Genomic DNA, 19,528 nt, shown 5'->3' on the forward strand with positions numbered 1-19,528 from the left:
CGGGGCTGGGTGTCCGGGACCCCGTGGGTGCGTGCGTGCGTGCGTGCGTGTGCCAGCTGCCGGGGCTCCCAGCGTCGTGCCCAGCCGTAGGAGGGCAGGGCGCAGCAGTGTGAGGCGCCCCCTCGAAGCCCAGCCGCGAAGGCCAGCCCTCCAGCCCTCTGGCGGCGGCAGAGGAGGCAGCAGCGCCTCCCGAGCTGCAGGAGGCCTAGGGACCAGGAGAATGCGGGGGTGCGGTGTGAGGCGCCCTGGCTGGGGGCAGGGGGAGGCGGCCTGCGATGAGAGCTGGAGTGTCCTGGGGGTCGCTGAAGCAGGAGGTGGGCCGGTGTTGGCCTGGCGGTGCGGGCAGGGGCGGCAGCGGGTGCAGCAGGGCTGGAGGGTGGGCTTGGGCGGGCGGTGCAGCTGGTGTGCGGGCTTGGGTGGGCTTGGGCGGGCGGTCGGGCAGGGCAGGGTGGTCGAGCAAAGCAGGGCAGGGCTGGGCAGGGGCGGGCAGGGGCGGCAGCAGGCTGAAGAGCGGCTGTGATGTGGTGTGTGTCGTCTACGGCCATACCACCCTGAACGTGCCCGATCTCGGAAGCTAAGCAGGGTCGGGCCTGGTTAGTACTTGGATGGGAGAGCGCCTGGGAATACCGGGTGCTGTAGGCTTTTGCCCCAGCCCGTTTCCGCTCCCTCCTTTTCCTGCCTGCCTGCCCGCCCCGCTCGCCCACCAAGCCCCAGCCCACACCCCCGACCAGCTCAGAACCCCGGCACACCACCAGCACCCTGCCACCTGCTCCCCTGCCTACCTGCTTTGGCCTGCCCAGCTTCCCTTCCCACACGCCTCCCATGCCCCATGCAACCCAGGGCCCCCCCGCCACCGCCGCGTGCAACGGTGCCCACCCCGAGGCCCCACACACACTAGCCAGCGCCCCAGCCCGCCCTACCCTGCACAGCCAAATGCCACACACACACACACACACACACACACACACACACAGAGCCAACCTCTTCTGCCAAGCACGCACACACTCACGCACGCCACGCCACCATCTGCCCTCGGCCCGCAGCCTCCCTGGCCACCTGCCCACACCCACACCCACACCCACACCTGGAATCGGGCCCCTCCAGGGCACACAGCGCCCGCAGCCAGCCTCCAACAGCACCAACAGCAGCACCACCTCGCCAGCCCAGGCTCGCCACTGCGCAGGGCCCGCCTGCACGCACACTCAGTGGTCCTGTGCCAGGCCTGGGGAGAAACTTGCCTGCACGCCACCTGCCACAGCCCACCCGAGGGACCCCCTCACCCACCAACCCACCCACCCACCCGCCCGGCAACCCTCCGCTGGGCACCCTCCCCCGGCCCCCGCAGACACACCCCCAACCCAGACACCAGCCGCAGTCCCGCCCCTGGGTGTAGGGGATGCCCAGGCGCCCCACTGTGGCGTGGGCAAACCTGCCCTGTGGACCGAAGACTGTGGGTGGTGTAGGACTGAGTGCGTGCCTGCTGCCTGCGTGCTGGCCTGTGCGTACGTGTGTGCATCAGTCGGTGGGTGAGGGTGACCCCGTGCGCTGGAGTGTGCCGTGCGGCACGGCCCGGCCACCCCGGCTCCCTCGCGACCCTCGGCCCCCGTTGCCCGGTCCCAGGTCCCGACCCGTGGTGGTGCCAAGCGTGGCTGATTGCTTGCTGCGTCACTTGCTTGCTCGGCGGGAGTGAGGGTGGCTGTGGGGGAAGGGATGGGGGTGGGAGAGGGGGTGGGATGGGGAGCGGGGAGCGTCCCCGGGGCGCCCGTTCTCCATGGGGCCGGCCTGCCTGCCTGCTCGCCCGCCGGGGCTGGGTGTCCGGGACCCCGTGAGTGCGTGCGTGCGTGCGTGCGTGTGCCAGCTGCCGGGGCTCCCAGCGTCGTGCCCAGCCGTAGGAGGGCAGGACGCAGCAGTGTGAGGCGCCCCCTCGAAGCCCAGCCGCGAAGGCCAGCCCTCCAGCCCTCTGGCGGCGGCAGAGGAGGCAGCAGCGCCTCCCGAGCTGCAGGAGGCCTAGGGACCAGGAGAATGCGGGGGTGCGGTGTGAGGCGCCCTGGCTGCGGGCAGGGGGAGGCGGCCTGCGATGAGAGCTGGAGTGTCCTGGGGTTCGCTGAAGCAGGAGGTGGGCCGGTGTTGGCCTGGCGGTGCGGGCAGGGGCGGCAGCGGGTGCAGCAGGGCTGGAGGGTGGGCTTGGGCGGGCGGTGCAGCTGGTGTGCGGGCTTGGGTGGGCTTGGGCAGGCGGTCGGGCAGGGCAGGGTGGTCGAGCAAAGCAGGGCAGGGCTGGGCAGGGGCGGGCAGGGGCGGCAGCAGGCTGAAGATCGGCTGTGATGTGGTGTGTGCCGTCTACGGCCATACCACCCTGAACGTGCCCGATCTCGCAAGCTAAGCAGGGTCGGGCCTGGTTAGTACTTGGATGGGAGAGCGCCTGGGAATACCGGGTGCTGTAGGCTTTTGCCCGTGCCTGCTCCCTCCTTTTCCTGCCTGCCTGCCCGCCCCGCTCGCCCACCAAGCCCCAGCCCACACCCCCGACCAGCTCAGAACCCTGGCACACCACCAGCACCCTGCCACCTGCTCCCCTGCCTACCTGCTTTGGCCTGCCCAGCTTCCCTTCCCACACGCCTCCCATGCCCCATGCAACCCAGGGCCCCCCCGCCACCGCCGCGTGCAACGGTGCCCACCCCGAGGCCTCACACACACTAGCCAGCGCCCCAGCCCGCCCTACCCTGCACAGCCAAATGCCACACACACACACACACACACACACACACACAGAGCCAACCTCTTCTGCCAAGCACGCACACACTCACGCACGCCACGCCACCATCTGCCCTCGGCCCGCAGCCTCCCTGGCCACCTGCCCACACCCACACCCACACCTGGAATCGGGCCCCTCCAGGGCACACAGCGCCCGCAGCCAGCCTCCAACAGCACCAACAGCAGCACCACCTCGCCAGCCCAGGCTCGCCACTGCGCAGGGCCCGCCTGCACGCACACTCAGTGTTCCTGTGCCAGGCCTGGGGAGAAACTTGCCTGCACGCCACTTGCCACAGCCCACCCGAGGGACCCCCTCACCCACCAACCCACCCACCCACCCGGCCGGCAACCCTCCGCTGGGCACCCTCCCCCGGCCCCCGCAGACACACCCCCACCGCAGACACCAGCCGCAGTCCCGCCCCTGTGTGTAGGGGATGCCCAGGCGCCCCACTGTGGCGTGGGCAAACCTGCCCTGTGGACCGAAATGCCTCTTGTGCCCCGAAGCCTGTGGGTGGTGTAGGACTGAGTGCGTGCCTGCTGCCTGCGTGCTGGCCTGTGCGTGCGTGTGTGCATCAGTCGGTGGGTGAGGGTGACCCCGTGCGCTGGAGTGTGCCGTGCGGCGCGGCCCGGCCACCCCGGCTCCCTCGCGACCCTCGGCTCCCGGTGCCCGGTCCCAGGTCCCGACCCGTGGTGGTGCCCAGCATGGCTGATTGCTTGCTGCGTCACTTGCTTGCTCGGCGGGAGTGAGGGTGGCTGTGGGGGAAGGGATGGGGGTGGGAGAGGGGGTGGGATGGGGAGCGGGGAGCGTCCCCGGGGCGCCCGTTCTCCATGGGGCCGGCCTGCCTGCCTGCTCGCCCGCCGGGGCTGGGTGTCCGGGACCCCGTGGGTGCGTGCGTGCGTGCGTGCGTGTGCCAGCTGCCGGGGCTCCCAGCGTCGTGCCCAGCCGTAGGAGGGCAGGGCGCAGCAGTGTGAGGCGCTCCCTCGAAGCCCAGCCGCGAAGGCCAGTCCTCCAGCCCTCTGGCGGCAGCAGAGGAGGCAGCAGCGCCTCTGGAGCTGCAGGAGGCCTAGGGACCAGGAGAATGCGGGGGTGCGGTGTGAGGCGCCCTGGCTGGGGGCAGGGGGAGGCGGCCTGCGATGAGAGCTGGAGTGTCCTGGGGGGTCGCTGAAGCAGGAGGTGGGCTGGTGTTGGCCTGGCGGTGCGGGCAGGGGCTGCAGCGGGTGCAGCAGGGCTGGAGGGTGGGCTTGGGCGGGCGGTGCAGCTGGTGTGCGGGCTTGGGTGGGCTTGGGCGGGCGGTCGGGCAGGGCAGGGTGGTCGAGCAAAGCAGGGCAGGGCTGGGCAGGGGCGGGCAGGGGCGGCAGCAGGCTGAAGAGCGGCTGTGATGTGGTGTGTGTCGTCTACGGCCATACCACCCTGAACGTGCCCGATCTCGGAAGCTAAGCAGGGTCGGGCCTGGTTAGTACTTGGATGGGAGAGCGCCTGGGAATACCGGGTGCTGTAGGCTTTTGCCCGTACCCGCTCCCTCCTTTTCCTGCCTGCCTGCCCGCCCCGCTCGCCCACCAAGCCCCAGCCCACACCCCCGACCAGCTCAGAACCCCGGCACACCACCAGCACCCTGCCACCTGCTCCCCTGCCTACCTGCTTTGGCCTGCCCAGCTTCCCTTCCCACACGCCTCCCATGCCCCATGCAACCCAGGGCCCCCCCGCCACCGCCGCGTGCAACGGTGCCCACCCCGAGGCCCCACACACACTAGCCAGCGCCCCAGCCCGCCCTACCCTGCACAGCCAAATGCCACAAACACACACACACACACACACACACACAGAGCCAACCTCTTCTGCCAAGCACGCACACACTCACGCACGCCACGCCACCATCTGCCCTCGGCCCGCAGCCTCCCTGGCCACCTGCCCACACCCACACCCACCCCCGGAATCGGGCCCCTCCAGGGCACACAGCGCCCGCAGCCAGCCTCCAACAGCACCAACAGCAGCACCACCTCGCCAGCCCAGGCTCGCCACTGCGCAGGGCCCGCCTGCACGCACACTCAGTGGTCCTGTGCCAGGCCTGGGGAGAAACTTGCCTGCACGCCACCTGCCACAGCCCACCCGAGGGACCCCCTCACCCACCAACCCACCCACCCACCCGGCCGGCAACCCTCCACTGGGACCCTCCCCCGGCCCCCGCAGACACACCCCCACCGCAGACACCAGCCGCAGTCCCGCCCCTGGGTGTAGGGGATGCCCAGGCGCCCCACTGTGGCGTGGGCAAACCTGCCCTGTGGACCGAAGCCTGTGGGTGGTGTAGGACTGAGTGCGTGCCTGCTGCCTGCGTGCTGGCCTGTGCGTGCGTGTGTGCATCAGTCGGTGGGTGAGGGTGACCCCGTGCGCTGGAGTGTGCCATGCGGCACAGCCCGGCCACCCCGGCTCCCTCGCGACCCTCGGCTCCCGGTGCCCGGTCCCAGGTCCCGACCCGTGGTGGTGCCCAGCATGGCTGATTGCTTGCTGTGTCACTTGCTTGCTCGGCGGGCGGGAGTGAGGGTGGCTGTGGGGGAAGGGATGGGGGTGGGAGAGGGGGTGGGATGGGGAGCGGGGAGCGTCCCCGGGGCGCCCGTTCTCCATGGGGCCGGCCTGCCTGCCTGCTCGCCCGCCGGGGCTGGGTGTCCGGGACCCCGTGGGTGCGTGCGTGCGTGCGTGCGTGTGCCAGCTGCCGGGGCTCCCAGCGTCGTGCCCAGCCGTAGGAGGGCAGGGCGCAGCAGTGTGAGGCGCCCCCTCGAAGCCCAGCCGTGAAGGCCAGTCCTCCAGCCCTCTGGCGGCGGCAGGGGAGGCAGCAGCGCCTCCCGAGCTGCAGGAGGCCTAGGGACCAGGAGAATGCGGGGGGGGGCGGGGTGAGGCGCCCTGGCTGCGGGCAGGGGGAGGCGGCCTGCGATGAGAGCTGGAGTGTCCTGGGGTTCGCTGAAGCAGGAGGTGGGCTGGTGTTGGCCTGGCGGTGCGGGCAGGGGCGGCAGCGGGTGCAGCAGGGGTGGAGGGTGGGCTTGGGCGGGCGGTGCAGCTGGTGTGCGGGCTTGGGTGAGCTTGGGCGGGCGGTCGGGCAGGGCAGGGTGGTCGAGCAAAGCAGGGCAGGGCTGGGCAGGGGCGGGCAGGGGCGGCAGCAGGCTGAAGAGCGGCTGTGATGTGGTGTGTGTCGTCTACGGCCATACCACCCTGAACGTGCCCGATCTCGGAAGCTAAGCAGGGTCGGGCCTGGTTAGTACTTGGATGGGAGAGCGCCTGGGAATACCGGGTGCTGTAGGCTTTTGCCCGTGCCTGCTCCCCCCTTTTCCTGCCTGCCTGGCTGCCCCGCTCACCCACCAAGCCCCAGCCCACACCCCCGACCAGCTCAGAACCCCGGCACACCACCAGCACCCTGCCACCTGCTCCCCTGCCTACCTGCTTTGGCCTGCCCAGCTTCCCTTCCCACACGCCTCCCACGCCCCATGCAACCCAGGGCCCCCCCGCCACCGTCGCGTGCAACGGTACCCACCCCGAGGCCTCACACACACTAGCCAGCGCCCCAGCCCGCCCTACCCTGCACAGCCAAATGCCACACACACACACACACACACACACACACACACACACAGAGCCAACCTCTTCTGCCAAGCACGCACACACTCATGCACGCCACGCCACCATCTGCCCTCGGCCCGCAGCCTCCCTGGCCACCTGCCCACACCCACACCCACACCTGGAATTGGGCCCCTCCAGGGCACACAGCGCCCGCAGCCAGCCTCCAACAGCACCAACAGCAGCACCACCTCGCCAGCCCAGGCTCGCCACTGCGCAGGGCCCGCCTGCACGCACACTCAGTGGTCCTGTGCCAGGCCTGGGGAGAAACTTGCCTGCACGCCACCTGCCACAGCCCACCCGAGGGACCCCCTCACCCACCAACCCACCCACCCACCCGGCCGGCAACCCTCCGCTGGGCACCCTCCCCCGGCCCCCGCAGACACACCCCCACCGCAGACACCAGCCGCAGTCCCGCCCCTGGGTGTAGGGGATGCCCAGGCGCCCCACTGTGGCGTGGGCAAACCTGCCCTGTGGACCGAAATGCCTCTTGTGCCCCGAAGCCTGTGGGTGGTGTAGGACTGAGTGCGTGCCTGCTGCCTGCGTGCTGGCCTGTGCGTACGTGTGTGCATCAGTCGGTGGGTGAGGGTGACCCCATGCGCTGGAGTGTGCCATGCGGCGCGGCCCGGCCACCCCGGCTCCCTCGCGACCCTCGGCTCCCGGTGCCCGGTCCCAGGTCCCGACCCGTAGTGGTGCCCAGCGTTGCTGATTGCTTGCTGCGTCACTTGCTTGGCGGGCGGGAGTGAGGGTGGCTGTGGGGGAAGGGATGGGGGTGGGAGAGGGGGTGGGATGGGGAGCGGGGAGCGTCCCCGGGGCGCCCGTTCTCCATGGGGCCGGCCTGCCTGCCTGCTCGCCCGCCGGGGCTGGGTGTCCGGGACCCCGTGGGTGCGTGCGTGCGTGCGTGCGTGTGCCAGCTGCCGGGGCTCCCAGCGTCGTGCCCAGCCATAGGAGGGCAGGGCGCAGCAGTGTGAGGCGCCCCCTCGAAGCCCAGCCGCGAAGGCCAGCCCTCCAGCCCTCTGGTGGCAGCAGAGGAGGCAGCAGTGCCTCCTGAGCTGCAGGAGGCCTAGGAACCAGGAGAATGCGGGTGTGCGGGGTGAGGCGCCCTGGCTGCGGGCAGGGGGAGGCGGCCTGCGATGAGAGCTGGAGTGTCCTGGGGGGTCGCTGAAGCAGGAGGTGGCCTGGGGTTGGCCTGGCGGTGTGAGCAGGGGCGGCAGCGGTTTGCAGCAGGGGTGGAGGGTGGGCTTGGGCGGGCGGTGCAGCTGGTGTGCGGGCTTGGGTGGGCCTGGGCGGGCGGTCGGGCAAGGCAGGGTGGTCGAGCAAAGCAGGGCAGGGCTGGGCAGGGGCGGGCAGGGGCGGCAGCAGGCTGAAGAGCGGCTGTGATGTGGTGTGTGTCGTCTACGGCCATACCACCCTGAACGTGCCCGATCTCGGAAGCTAAGCAGGGTCGGGCCTGGTTAGTACTTGGATGGGAGAGCGCCTGGGAATACCGGGTGCTGTAGGCTTTTGCCCGTGCCCACACCCTCCTTTTCCTGCCTGCCTGCCCGCCCCGCTCGCCCACCAAGCCCAGCCCACACCCCCGACCAGCTCAGAACCCCGGCACACCACCAGCACCCTGCCACCTGCTCCCCTGCCTACCTGCTTTGGCCTGCCCAGCTTCCCTTCCCACACGCCTCCCATGCCCCATGCAACCCAGGGCCCCCCCACCACCGCCGCGTGCAACGGTGCCCACCCCGAGGCCCCACACACACTAGCCAGCGCCCCAGCCCGCCCTACCCTGCACAGCCAAATGCCACACACACACACACACACACACACACACACACACACACACACACAGCCAACCTCTATTGCCAAGCACGCACACACTCACGCACGCCACGCCACCATCTGCCCTCGGCCCGCAGCCTCCCTGGCCACCTGCCCACACCCACACCCACACCCGGAATCGGGCCCCTCCAGGGCACACAGCGCCCGCAGCCAGCCTCCAACAGCACCAACAGCAGCACCACCTCGCCAGCCCAGGCTCGCCACTGCGCAGGCCCGCCTGCACGCACACTCAGTGGTCCTGTGCCAGGCCTGGGGAGAAACTTGCCTGCACGCCACCTGCCACAGCCCACCCGAGGGACCCCCTCACCCACCAACCCACCCACCCACCCGGCCGGCAACCCTCCGCTGGGCACCCTCCCCCGGCCCCCGCAGACACACCCCCACCGCAGACACCAGCTGCAGTCCTGCCCCTGGGTGTAGGGGATGCCCAGGCGCCCCACTGTGGCGTGGGCAAACCTGCCCTGTGGACCGAAGCCTGTGGGTGGTGTAGGACTGAGTGCGTGCCTGCTGCCTGCGTGCTGGCCTGTGCGTACGTGTGTGCATCAGTCGGTGGGTGAGGGTGACCCCGTGCGCTGGAGTGTGCCATGCGGCACAGCCCGGCCACCCCGGCTCCCTCGCGACCCTCGGCTCCCGGTGCCCGGTCCCAGGTCCCGACCCGTGGTGGTGCCCAGCATGGCTGATTGCTTGCTGCGTCACTTGCTTGCTCGGCGGGAGTGAGGGTGGCTGTGGGTGAAGGGATGGGGTGGGAGAGGGGGTGGGATGGGGAGCGGGGAGCGTCCCCGGGGCGCCCGTTCTCCATGGGGCCGGCCTGCCTGCCTGCTCGCCCGCCGGGGCTGGGTGTCCGGGACCCCGTGGGTGCGTGCGTGCGTGTGCCAGCTGCCGGGGCTCCCAGCGTCGTGCCCAGCCGTAGGAGGGCAGGGCGCAGCAGTGTGAGGCGCCCCCTCGAAGCCCAGCCGCGAAGGCCAGCCCTCCAGCCCTCTGGCGGCGGCAGAGGAGGCAGCAGCGCCTCTGGAGCTGCAGGAGGCCTAGGGACCAGGAGAATGCGGGGGTGCGGGGTGAGGCGCCCTGGCTGCGGGCAGGGGGAGGCGGCCTGCGATGAGAGCTGGAGTGTCCTGGGGGGTCGCTGAAGCAGGAGGTGGGCCGGTGTTGGCCTGGCGGTGCGGGCAGGGGCGGCAGCGGGTACAGCAGGGCTGGAGGGTGGGCTTGGGCGGGCGGTGCAGCTGGTGTGCGGGCTTGGGTGGGCTTGGGCGGGCGGTCGGGCAGGGCAGGGTGGTCGAGCAAAGCAGGGCAGGGCTGGGCAGGAGCGGGCAGGGGCGGCAGCAGGCTGAAGAGCGGCTGTGATGTGGTGTGTGTCGTCTACGGCCATACCACCCTGAATGTGCCCGATCTAGGAAGCTAAGCAGGTTCGGGCGTGGTTAGTACTTGAATGGGAGAGCGCCTGGGAATACCGGGTGCTGTAGGTTTTGCCCGTGCCCGCTCCCTCCTTTTCCTGCCTGCCTGCCCGCCCCGCTCGCCCACCAAGCCCCAGCCCACACCCCCGACCAGCTCAGAACCCCGGCACACCACCAGCACCCTGCCACCTGCCACCTGCTCCCCTGCCTACCTGCTTTGGCCTGCCCAGCTTCCCTTCCCACACGCCTCCCACGCCCCATGCAACCCAGGGCCCCCCCTCCACCACCGCGTGCAACGGTGCCCACCCCGAGGCCCCACACACACTAGCCAGCGCCCCAGCCCGCCCTACCCTGCACAGCCAAATGCCACAAACACACACACACACAGCCAACCTCTTCTGCCAAGCACGCACACACTCACGCACGCCACGCCACCATCTGCCCTCGGCCCGCAGCCTCCCTGGCCACCTGCCCACACCCACACCCACACCCACACCCGGAATCGGGCCCCTCCAGGGCACACAGCGCCCGCAGCCAGCCTCCAACAGCACCAACAGCAGCACCACCTCGCCAGCCCAGGCTCGCCACTGTGCAAGGCCCGCCTGCACGCACACTCAGTGGTCCTGTGCCAGGCCTGGGGAGAAACTTGCCTGCACGCCACCTGCCAGAGCCCACCCGAGGGACCCCCTCACCCACCAACCCACCCACCCGGCCGGCAACCCTCCGCTGGGCACCCTCCCCCGGCCCCCGCAGACACACCCCCACCGCAGACACCAGCCGCAGTCCCGCCCCTGGGTGTAGGGGATGCCCAGGCGCCCCACTGTGGCGTGGGCAAACCTGCCCTGTGGACCGAAATGCCTCTTGTGCCCCGAAGCCTGTGGGTGGTGTAGGACTGAGTGCGTGCCTGCTGCCTGCGTGCTGGCCTGTGCGTGCGTGTGTGCATCAGTCGGTGGGTGAGGGTGACCCCGTGCGCTGGAGTGTGCCGTGCGGCGCGGCCCGGCCACCCCGGCTCCCTCGCGACCCTCGGCTCCCGTTGTCCGGGCCCAGGTCCCGACCCGTGGTGGTGCCCAGCGTGGCTGATTGCTTGCTGCGTCACTTGCTTGCTCGGCGGGAGTGAGGGTGGCTGTGGGGGAAGGGATGGGGGTGGGAGAGGGGGTGGGGCGGGGAGCGTCCCCGGGGCGCCCGTTCTCCATGGGGCCTGCCTGCCTGCCTGCCTGCTCGCCCGCCGGGGCTGGGTGTCCGGGACCCCGTGGGTGCGTGCGTGCGTGCGTGCGTGTGCCAGCTGCTGGGGCTCCCAGCGTCGTGGCCAGTCGTAGGAGGGCAGGGCGCAGCAGTGTGAGGCGCCCCCTCGAAGCCCAGCCGCGAAGGCCAGCCCTCCAGCCCTCTGGCGGCGGCAGAGGAGGCAGCAGCGCCTCCTGAGCTGCAGGAGGCCGAGGGACCAGGAGAATGCAGGGGTGCGGGGTGAGGCGCCCTGGCTGCGGGCAGGGGGAGGCGGCCTGCGATGAGAGCTGGAGTGTCTTGGGGGTTGTTGAAGCAGGAGGTGGGCCGGTGTTGGCCTGGCGGTGCGGGCAGGGGCGGCAGTGGGTGCAGCAGGGGTGGAGGGTGGGCTTGGGCGGGCGGTGCAGCTGGTGTGCGGGCTTGGGTGGGCTTGGGCAGGGGTCGGGCAGGGCAGGGTGGTCGAGCAAAGCAGGGCAGGGCTGGGCAGGGGCGGGCAGGGGCGGCAGCAGGCTGAAGAGCGGCTGTGATGTGGTGTGTGTCGTCTACGGCCATACCACCCTGAATGTGCCCGATCTGGGAAGCTAAGCAGGTTCGGGCGTGGTTAGTACTTGGATGGGAGAGCGCCTGGGAATACCGGGTGCTGTAGGCTTTTGCCCGTGCCCGCTCCCTCCTTTTCCTGCCTGCCTGCCCGCCCCGCTCGCCCACCAAGCCCCAGCCCACACCCCCGACCAGCTCAGAACCCCGGCACACCACCAGCACCCTGCCACCTGCCACCTGCTCCCCTGCCTACCTGCTTTGGCCTGCCCAGCTTCCCTTCCCACACGCCTCCCACGCCCCATGCAACCCAGGGCCCCCCCGCCACCACCGCGTGCAACGGTGCCCACCCCGAGGCCCCACACACACTAGCCAGCGCCCCAGCCCGCCCTACCCTGCACAGCCAAATGCCACAAACACACACACACACAGCCAACCTCTTCTGCCAAGCACGCACACACTCACGCACGCCACGCCACCATCTGCCCTCGGCCCGCAGCCTCCCTGGCCACCTGCCCACACCCACACCCACACCCACACCCGGAATCGGGCCCCTCCAGGGCACACAGCGCCCGCAGCCAGCCTCCAACAGCACCAACAGCAGCACCACCTCGCCAGCCCAGGCTTGCCACTGCGCAGGCCCGCCTGCACGCACACTCAGTGGTCTTGTGCCAGGCCTGGGGAGAAACGTGCCTGCACGCCACCTGCCAGAGCCCACCTGAGGGACCCCCTCACCCACCAACCCACCCACCCACCCGGCCGGCAACCCTCCGCTGGGCACCCTCCCCCGGCCCCCGCAGACACACCCCCACCGCAGACACCAGCCGCAGTCCCGCCCCTGGGTGTAGGGGATGCCCAGGCGCCCCACTGTGGCGTGGGCAAACCTGCCCTGTGGACCGAAATGCCTCTTGTGCCCCGAAGCCTGTGGGTGCTGTAGGACTGAGTGCGTGCCTGCTGCCTGCGTGCTGGCCTGTGCGTGCGTGTGTGCATCAGTCGGTGGGTGAGGGTGACCCCGTGCGCTGGAGTGTGCCGTGCGGCGCGGCCCGGCCACCCCGGCTCCCTCGCGACCCTCGGCTCCCGTTGCCCGGGCCCAGGTCCCGACCAGTGGTGGTGCCCAGCGTGGCTGATTGCTTGCTGCGTCACTTGCTTGCTCGGCGGGAGTGAGGGTGGCTGTGGGGGAAGGGATGGGGGTGGGAGAGGGGGTGGGGCGGGGAGCGTCCCCGGGGCGCCCGTTCTCCATGGGGCCTGCCTGCCTGCCTGCCTGCTCGCCCGCCGGGGCTGGGTGTCCGGGACCCCGTGGGTGCGTGCGTGCGTGCGTGCGTGTGCCAGCTGCCGGGGCTCCCAGCGTCGTGCCCAGCCGTAGGAGGGCAGGGCGCAGCAGTGTGAGGCGCCCCCTCGAAGCCCAGCCGCGAAGGCCAGCCCTCCAGCACTCTGGCGGCGGCAGAGGAGGCAGCAGCGCCTCCCGAGCTGCAGGAGGCCTAGGGACCAGGAGAATGCAGGGGTGCGGGGTGAGGCGCCCTGGCTGCGGGCAGGGGGAGGCGGCCTGCGATGAGAGCTGGAGTGTCCTGGGGGGTCGCTCAAGCAGGAGGTGGGCCGGTGTTGGCCTGGCGGTGCAGGCAGGGGCGGCAACGGGTGCAGCAGGGGTGGAGGGTGGGCTTGGGCGGGCGGTGCAGCTGGTGTGCGGGCTTGGGTGGGCTTGGGCGGGCGGTCGGGCAGGGCCGGGTGGTCGAGCAAAGCAGGGCAGGGCTGGGCAGGAGCGGGCAGGGGCGGCAGCAGGCTGAAGAGCGGCTGTGATGTGGTGTGTGTCGTCTACGGCCATACCACCCTGAATGTGCCTGATCTCAGAAGCTAAGCAGGGTTGGGCCTGGTTAGTACTTGAATGGGAGAGCGCCTGGGAATACCGGGTGCTGTAGGTTTTGCCCGTGCCCGGTCCCTCCTTTTCCTGCCTGCCCGCCTGCCCCGCTCGCCCACCAAGCCCCAGCCCACACCCCCCCCGACCAGCTCAGAACCCCGGCACACCACCAGCACCCTGCCTGCTTGCCCTGCCACCTGCTCCCCTGCCTACCTGCTTTGGCCTGCCCAGCTTCCCTTCCCACACGCCTCCCACGCCCCATGCAACCCAGGGCCCCCCCGCCACCACCGCGTGCAACGGTGCCCACCCCGAGGCCCCACACACACTAGCCAGCGCCCCAGCCCGCCCTACCCTGCACAGCCAAATGCCACAAACACACACACACACAGCCAACCTCTTCTGCCAAGCACACACACTCACGCACGCCACGCCACCATCTGCCCTCGGCCCGCAGCCTCCCTGGCCACCTGCCCACACCCACACCCACACCCACACCCGGAATCGGGCCCCTCCAGGGCACACAGCGCCCGCAGCCAGCCTCCAACAGCACCAACAGCAGCACCACCTCGCCAGCCCAGGCTTGCCACTGCGCAGGGCCCGCCTGCACGCACACTCAGTGGTCTTGTGCCAGGCCTGGGGAGAAACTTGCCTGCACGCCACCTGCCAGAGCCCACCCGAGGGACCCCCTCACCCACCAACCCACCCACCCGGCCGGCAACCCTCCGCTGGGCACCCTCCCCCGGCCCCCGCAGACACACCCCCACCGCAGACACCAGCCGCAGTCCCGCCCCTGGGTGTACCCTGTGTGTAGGGGATGCCCAGGCGCCCCACTGTGGCGTGGGCAAACCTGCCCTGTGGACCGAAATGCCTCTTGTGCCCCGAAGCCTGTGGGTGCTGTAGGACTGAGTGCGTGCCTGCTGCCTGCGTGCTGGCCTGTGCGTGCGTGTGTGCATCAGTCGGTGGGTGAGGGTGACCCCGTGCGCTGGAGTGTGCCATGCGGCGCGGCCCGGCCACCCCGGCTCCCTCGCGACCCTCGGCTCCCGGTGCCCGGGCCCAGGTCCCGACCCGTGGTGGTGCCCAGCGTGGCTGATTGCTTGCTGCGTCACTTGCTTGCTCGGCGGGAGTGAGGGTGGCTGTGGGGGAAGGGATGGGGGTGGGAGAGGGGGTGGGATAGGGAGCGGGGAGCGTCCCCGGGGCGCCCGTTCTCCATGGGGCCTGCCTGCCTGCCTGCCTGCTCGCCCGCCGGGGCTGGGTGTCCGGGACCCCGTGGGTGCGTGCGTGCGTGCGTGCGTGTGCCAGCTGCCGGGGCTCCCAGCGTCGTGCCCAGCCGTAGGAGGGCAGGGCGCAGCAGTGTGAGGCGCCCCCTCGAAGCCCAGCCGCGAAGGCCAGCCCTCCAGCCCTCTGGCGGCGGCAGAGGAGGCAGCAGCGCCTCCCGAGCTGCAGGAGGCCGAGGGACCAGGAGAATGCGGGGGGTGCGGGGTGAGGCGCCCTGGCTGCGGGCAGGGGGAGGCGGCCTGCGATGAGAGCTGGAGTGTCCTGGGGGGTCGCTGAAGCAGGAGGTGGGCCGGTGTTGGCCTGGCGGTGCGGGCAGGGGCGGCAGCGGGTGCAGCAGGGGTGGAGGGTGGGCTTGGGCGGGCGGTGCAGCTGGTGTGCGGGCTTGGGTGGGCTTGGGCGGGCGGTCGGGCAGGGCCGGGTGGTCGAGCAAAGCAGGGCAGGGCTGGGCAGGAGCGGGTAGGGGCGGCAGCAGGCTGAAGAGCGGCTGTGATGTGGTGTGTGTCGTCTACGGCCATACCACCCTGACCGTGCCCGATCTGGGAAGCTAAGCAGGGTCGGGCGTGGTTAGTACTTGGATGGGAGAGCGCCTGGGAATACTGGGTGCTGTAGGCTTTTGCCCGTGCCCGCTCCCTCCTTTTCCTGCCTGCCTACCCGCCCCGCTCGCCCACCAAGCCCCAGCCCCCCCCCCGGACCAGCTCAGAACCCCGGCACACCACCAGCACCCTGCCACCTGCCACCTGCTCCCCTGCCTACCTGCTTTGGCCTGCCCAGCTTCCCTTCCCACACGCCTCCCACGCCCCATGCAACCCAGGGCCCCCCCGCCACCACCGCGTGCAACGGTGCCCACCCCGAGGCCCCACACACACTAGCCAGCGCCCCAGCCCGCCCTACCCTGCACAGCCAAATGCCACAAACACACACACACACAGCCAACCTCTTCTGCCAAGCACGCACACACACACGCACGCCACGCCACCATCTGCCCTCGGCCCGCAGCCTCCCTGGCCACCTGTCCACACCCACACCCACACCCACACCCGGAATCGGGCCCCTCCAGGGCACACAGCGCCCGCAGCCAGCCTCCAACAGCACCAACAGCAGCACCACCTCGCCAGCCCAGGCTTGCCACTGCGCAGGGCCCGCCTGCACGCACACTCAGTGGTCCTGTGCCAGGCCTGGGGAGAAACGTGCCTGCACGCCACCTGCCACAGCCCACCCGAGGGACCCCCTCACCCACCAACCCACCCACCCACCCGGCCGGCAACCCTCCGCTGGGCACCCTCCCCCGGCCCCCGCAGACACACCCCCACCGCAGACACCAGCCGCAGTCCCGCCCCTGGGTGTAGGGGATGCCCAGGCGCCCCACTGTGGCGTGGGCAAACCTGCCCTGTGGACCGAAATGCTTCTTGTGCCCCGAAGCCTGTGGGTGGTGTAGGACTGAGTGCGTGCCTGCTGCCTGCGTGCTGGCCTGTGCGTGCGTGTGTGCATCAGTCGGTGGGTGAGGGTGACCCCGTGCGCTGGAGTGTGCCGTGCGGCGCGGCCCGGCCACCCCGGCTCCCTCGCGACCCTCGGCTCCCGTTGTCCGGGCCCAGGTCCCGACCCGTGGTGGTGCCCAGCGTGGCTGATTGCTTGCTGCGTCACTTGCTTGCTCGGCGGGAGTGAGGGTGGCTGTGGGGGAAGGGATGGGGGTGGGAGAGGGGGTGGGGCGGGGAGCGTCCCCGGGGCGCCCGTTCTCCATGGGGCCTGCCTGCCTGCCTGCCTGCTCGCCCGCCGGGGCTGGGTGTCCGGGACCCCGTGGGTGCGTGCGTGCGTGCGTGCGTGTGCCAGCTGCTGGGGCTCCCAGCGTCGTGGCCAGTCGTAGGAGGGCAGGGCGCAGCAGTGTGAGGCGCCCCCTCGAAGCCCAGCCGCGAAGGCCAGCCCTCCAGCCCTCTGGCGGCGGCAGAGGAGGCAGCAGCGCCTCCCGAGCTGCAGGAGGCCGAGGGACCAGGAGAATGCAGGGGTGCGGGGTGAGGCGCCCTGGCTGCGGGCAGGGGGAGGCGGCCTGCGATGAGAGCTGGAGTGTCTTGGGGGTTGTTGAAGCAGGAGGTGGGCCGGTGTTGGCCTGGCGGTGCGGGCAGGGGCGGCAGCGGGTGCAGCAGGGGTGGAGGGTGGGCTTGGGCGGGCGGTGCAGCTGGTGTGCGGGCTTGGGTGGGCTTGGGCAGGGGTCGGGCAGGGCAGGGTGGTCGAGCAAAGCAGGGCAGGGCTGGGCAGGGGCGGGCAGGGGCGGCAGCAGGCTGAAGAGCGGCTGTGATGTGGTGTGTGTCGTCTACGGCCATACCACCCTGAATGTGCCCGATCTCGGAAGCTAAGCAGGTTCGGGCGTGGTTAGTACTTGGATGGGAGAGCGCCTGGGAATACCGGGTGCTGTAGGCTTTTGCCCGTGCCCGCTCCCTCCTTTTCCTGCCTGCCTGCCCGCCCCGCTCGCCCACCAAGCCCCAGCCCACACCCCCGACCAGCTCAGAACCCCGGCACACCACCAGCACCCTGCCACCTGCCACCTGCTCCCCTGCCTACCTGCTTTGGCCTGCCCAGCTTCCCTTCCCACACGCCTCCCACGCCCCATGCAACCCAGGGCCCATCAGCCACCACCGCGTGCAACGGTGCCCACCCCGAGGCCCCACACACACTAGCCAGCGCCCCAGCCCGCCCTACCCTGCACAGCCAAATGCCACAAACACACACACACACAGCCAACCTCTTCTGCCAAGCACACACACTCACGCACGCCACGCCACCATCTGCCCTCGGCCCGCAGCCTCCCTGGCCACCTGCCCACACCCACACCCACACCCACACCCGGAATCGGGCCCCTCCAGGGCACACAGCGCCCGCAGCCAGCCTCCAACAGCACCAACAGCAGCACCACCTCGCCAGCCCAGGCTTGCCACTGCGCAGGGCCCGCCTGCACGCACACTCAGTGGTCTTGTGCCAGGCCTGGGGAGAAACGTGCCTGCACGCCACCTGCCAGAGCCCACCTGAGGGACCCCCTCACCCACCAACCCACCCACCCACCCGGCCGGCAACCCTCCGCTGGGCACCCTCCCCTGGCCCCCGCAGACACACCCCCACCGCAGACACCAGCCGCAGTCCCGCCCCTGGGTGTAGGGGATGCCCAGGCGCCCCACTGTGGCGTGGGCAAACCTGCCCTGTGGACCGAAATGCCTCTTGTGCCCCGAAGCCTGTGGGTGCTGTAGGACTGAGTGCGTGCCTGCTGCCTGCGTGCTGGCCTGTGCGTGCGTGTGTGCATCAGTCGGTGGGTGAGGGTGACCCCGTGCGCTGGAGTGTGCCGTGCGGCGCGGCCCGGCCACCCCGGCTCCCTCGCGACCCTCGGCTCCCGTTGCCCGGGCCCAGGTCCCGACCCGTGGTGGTGCCCAGCGTGGCTGATTGCTTGCTGCGTCACTTGCTTGCTCGGCGGGAGTGAGGGTGGCTGTGGGGGAAGGGATGGGGGTGGGAGAGGGGGTGGGGCGGGGAGCGTCCCCGGGGCGCCCGTTCTCCATGGGGCCTGCCTGCCTGCCTGCCTGCTCGCCCGCCGGGGCTGGGTGTCCGGGACCCCGTGGGTGCGTGCGTGGGTGCGTGCGTGTGCCAGCTGCCGGGGCTCCCAGCGTCGTGCCCAGCCGTAGGAGGGCAGGGCGCAGCAGTGTGAGGCGCCCCCTCGAAGCCCAGCCGCGAAGGCCAGCCCTCCAGCCCTCTGGCGGCGGCAGAGGAGGCAGCAGCGCCTCCCGAGCTGCAGGAGGCCTAGGGACCAGGAGAATGCAGGGGTGCGGGGTGAGGCGCCCTGGCTGCGGGCAGGGGGAGGCGGCCTGCGATGAGAGCTGGAGTGTCCTGGGGGGTCGCTCAAGCAGGAGGTGGGCCGGTGTTGGCCTGGCGGTGCAGGCAGGGGCGGCAACGGGTGCAGCAGGGGTGGGGGGGGGGCTTGGGCGGGCGGTGCAGCTGGTGTGCGGGCTTGGGTGGGCTTGGGCGGGCGGTCGGGCAGGGCCGGGTGGTCGAGCAAAGCAGGGCAGGGCTGGGCAGGAGCGGGCAGGGGCGGCAGCAGGCTGAAGAGCGGCTGTGATGTGGTGTGTGTCGTCTACGGCCATACCACCCTGAATGTGCCTGATCTCAGAAGCTAAGCAGGGTTGGGCCTGGTTAGTACTTGAATGGGAGAGCGCCTGGGAATACCGGGTGCTGTAGGTTTTGCCCGTGCCCGGTCCCTCCTTTTCCTGCCTGCCCGCCTGCCCCGCTCGCCCACCAAGCCCCAGCCCACACCCCCGACCAGCTCAGAACCCCGGCACACCACCAGCACCCTGCCTGCTTGCCCTGCCACCTGCTCCCCTGCCTACCTGCTTTGGCCTGCCCAGCTTCCCTTCCCACACGCCTCCCACGCCCCATGCAACCCAGGGCCCCCCGCCACCGCCGCGTGCAACGGTGCCCACCCCGAGGCCCCACACACACTAGCCAGCGCCCCAGCCCGCCCTACCCTGCACAGCCAAATGCCACAAACACACACACACACAGCCAACCTCTTCTGCCAAGCACGCACACACTCACGCACGCCACGCCACCATCTGCCCTCGGCCCGCAGCCTCCCTGGCCACCTGCCCACACCCACACCCACACCCACACCCGGAATCGGGCCCCTCCAGGGCACACAGCACCCGCAGCCAGCCTCCAACAGCACCAACAGCAGCACCACCTCGCCAGCCCAGGCTTGCCACTGCGCAGGGCCCGCCTGCACGCACACTCAGTGGTCTTGTGCCAGGCCTGGGGAGAAACGTGCCTGCACGCCACCTGCCAGAGCCCACCCGAGGGACCCCCTCACCCACCAACCCACCCACCCACCCGGCCGGCAACCCTCCGCTGGACACCCTCCCCCGGCCCCCGCAGACACACCCCCACCGCAGACACCAGCCGCAGTCCCGCCCCTGGGTGTACCCTGGGTGTAGGGGATGCCCAGGCGCCCCACTGTGGCGTGGGCAAACCTGCCCTGTGGACCGAAGCCTGTGGGTGGTGTAGGACTGAGTGCGTGCCTGCTGCCTGCGTGCTGGCCTGTGCGTGCGTGTG

General features: G+C 71.0%; 10 pseudogenes; all 10 read left to right on the forward strand.

Annotated features, from left to right (window-relative positions):
- Positions 1 to 533: 533 nt before the first annotated feature.
- LOC121171677 lies at positions 534 to 642 on the forward strand (annotated as a pseudogene).
- A 1,693-nt stretch (positions 643 to 2,335) lies between these two features.
- Positions 2,336 to 2,444, forward strand: LOC121171668 (annotated as a pseudogene).
- Positions 2,445 to 4,141: 1,697 nt separating this feature from the next.
- On the forward strand, positions 4,142 to 4,250 carry LOC121171689 (annotated as a pseudogene).
- Positions 4,251 to 5,932: 1,682 nt separating this feature from the next.
- LOC121171695 lies at positions 5,933 to 6,041 on the forward strand (annotated as a pseudogene).
- Positions 6,042 to 7,745: 1,704 nt separating this feature from the next.
- Positions 7,746 to 7,854, forward strand: LOC121171698 (annotated as a pseudogene).
- Positions 7,855 to 11,328: 3,474 nt separating this feature from the next.
- On the forward strand, positions 11,329 to 11,437 carry LOC121171693 (annotated as a pseudogene).
- Positions 11,438 to 13,129: 1,692 nt separating this feature from the next.
- On the forward strand, positions 13,130 to 13,238 carry LOC121171666 (annotated as a pseudogene).
- Positions 13,239 to 14,952: 1,714 nt separating this feature from the next.
- LOC121171694 lies at positions 14,953 to 15,061 on the forward strand (annotated as a pseudogene).
- Positions 15,062 to 16,752: 1,691 nt separating this feature from the next.
- LOC121171671 lies at positions 16,753 to 16,861 on the forward strand (annotated as a pseudogene).
- A 1,691-nt stretch (positions 16,862 to 18,552) lies between these two features.
- Positions 18,553 to 18,661, forward strand: LOC121171667 (annotated as a pseudogene).
- Positions 18,662 to 19,528: the final 867 nt, after the last annotated feature.

Source organism: Ochotona curzoniae, unplaced genomic scaffold (genome assembly GCF_017591425.1).
Source record: "Ochotona curzoniae isolate NIBS_2020 unplaced genomic scaffold, NIBS_Ocur_1.0 scaffold_2683, whole genome shotgun sequence".
Taxonomy (NCBI): domain Eukaryota; kingdom Metazoa; phylum Chordata; class Mammalia; order Lagomorpha; family Ochotonidae; genus Ochotona; species Ochotona curzoniae.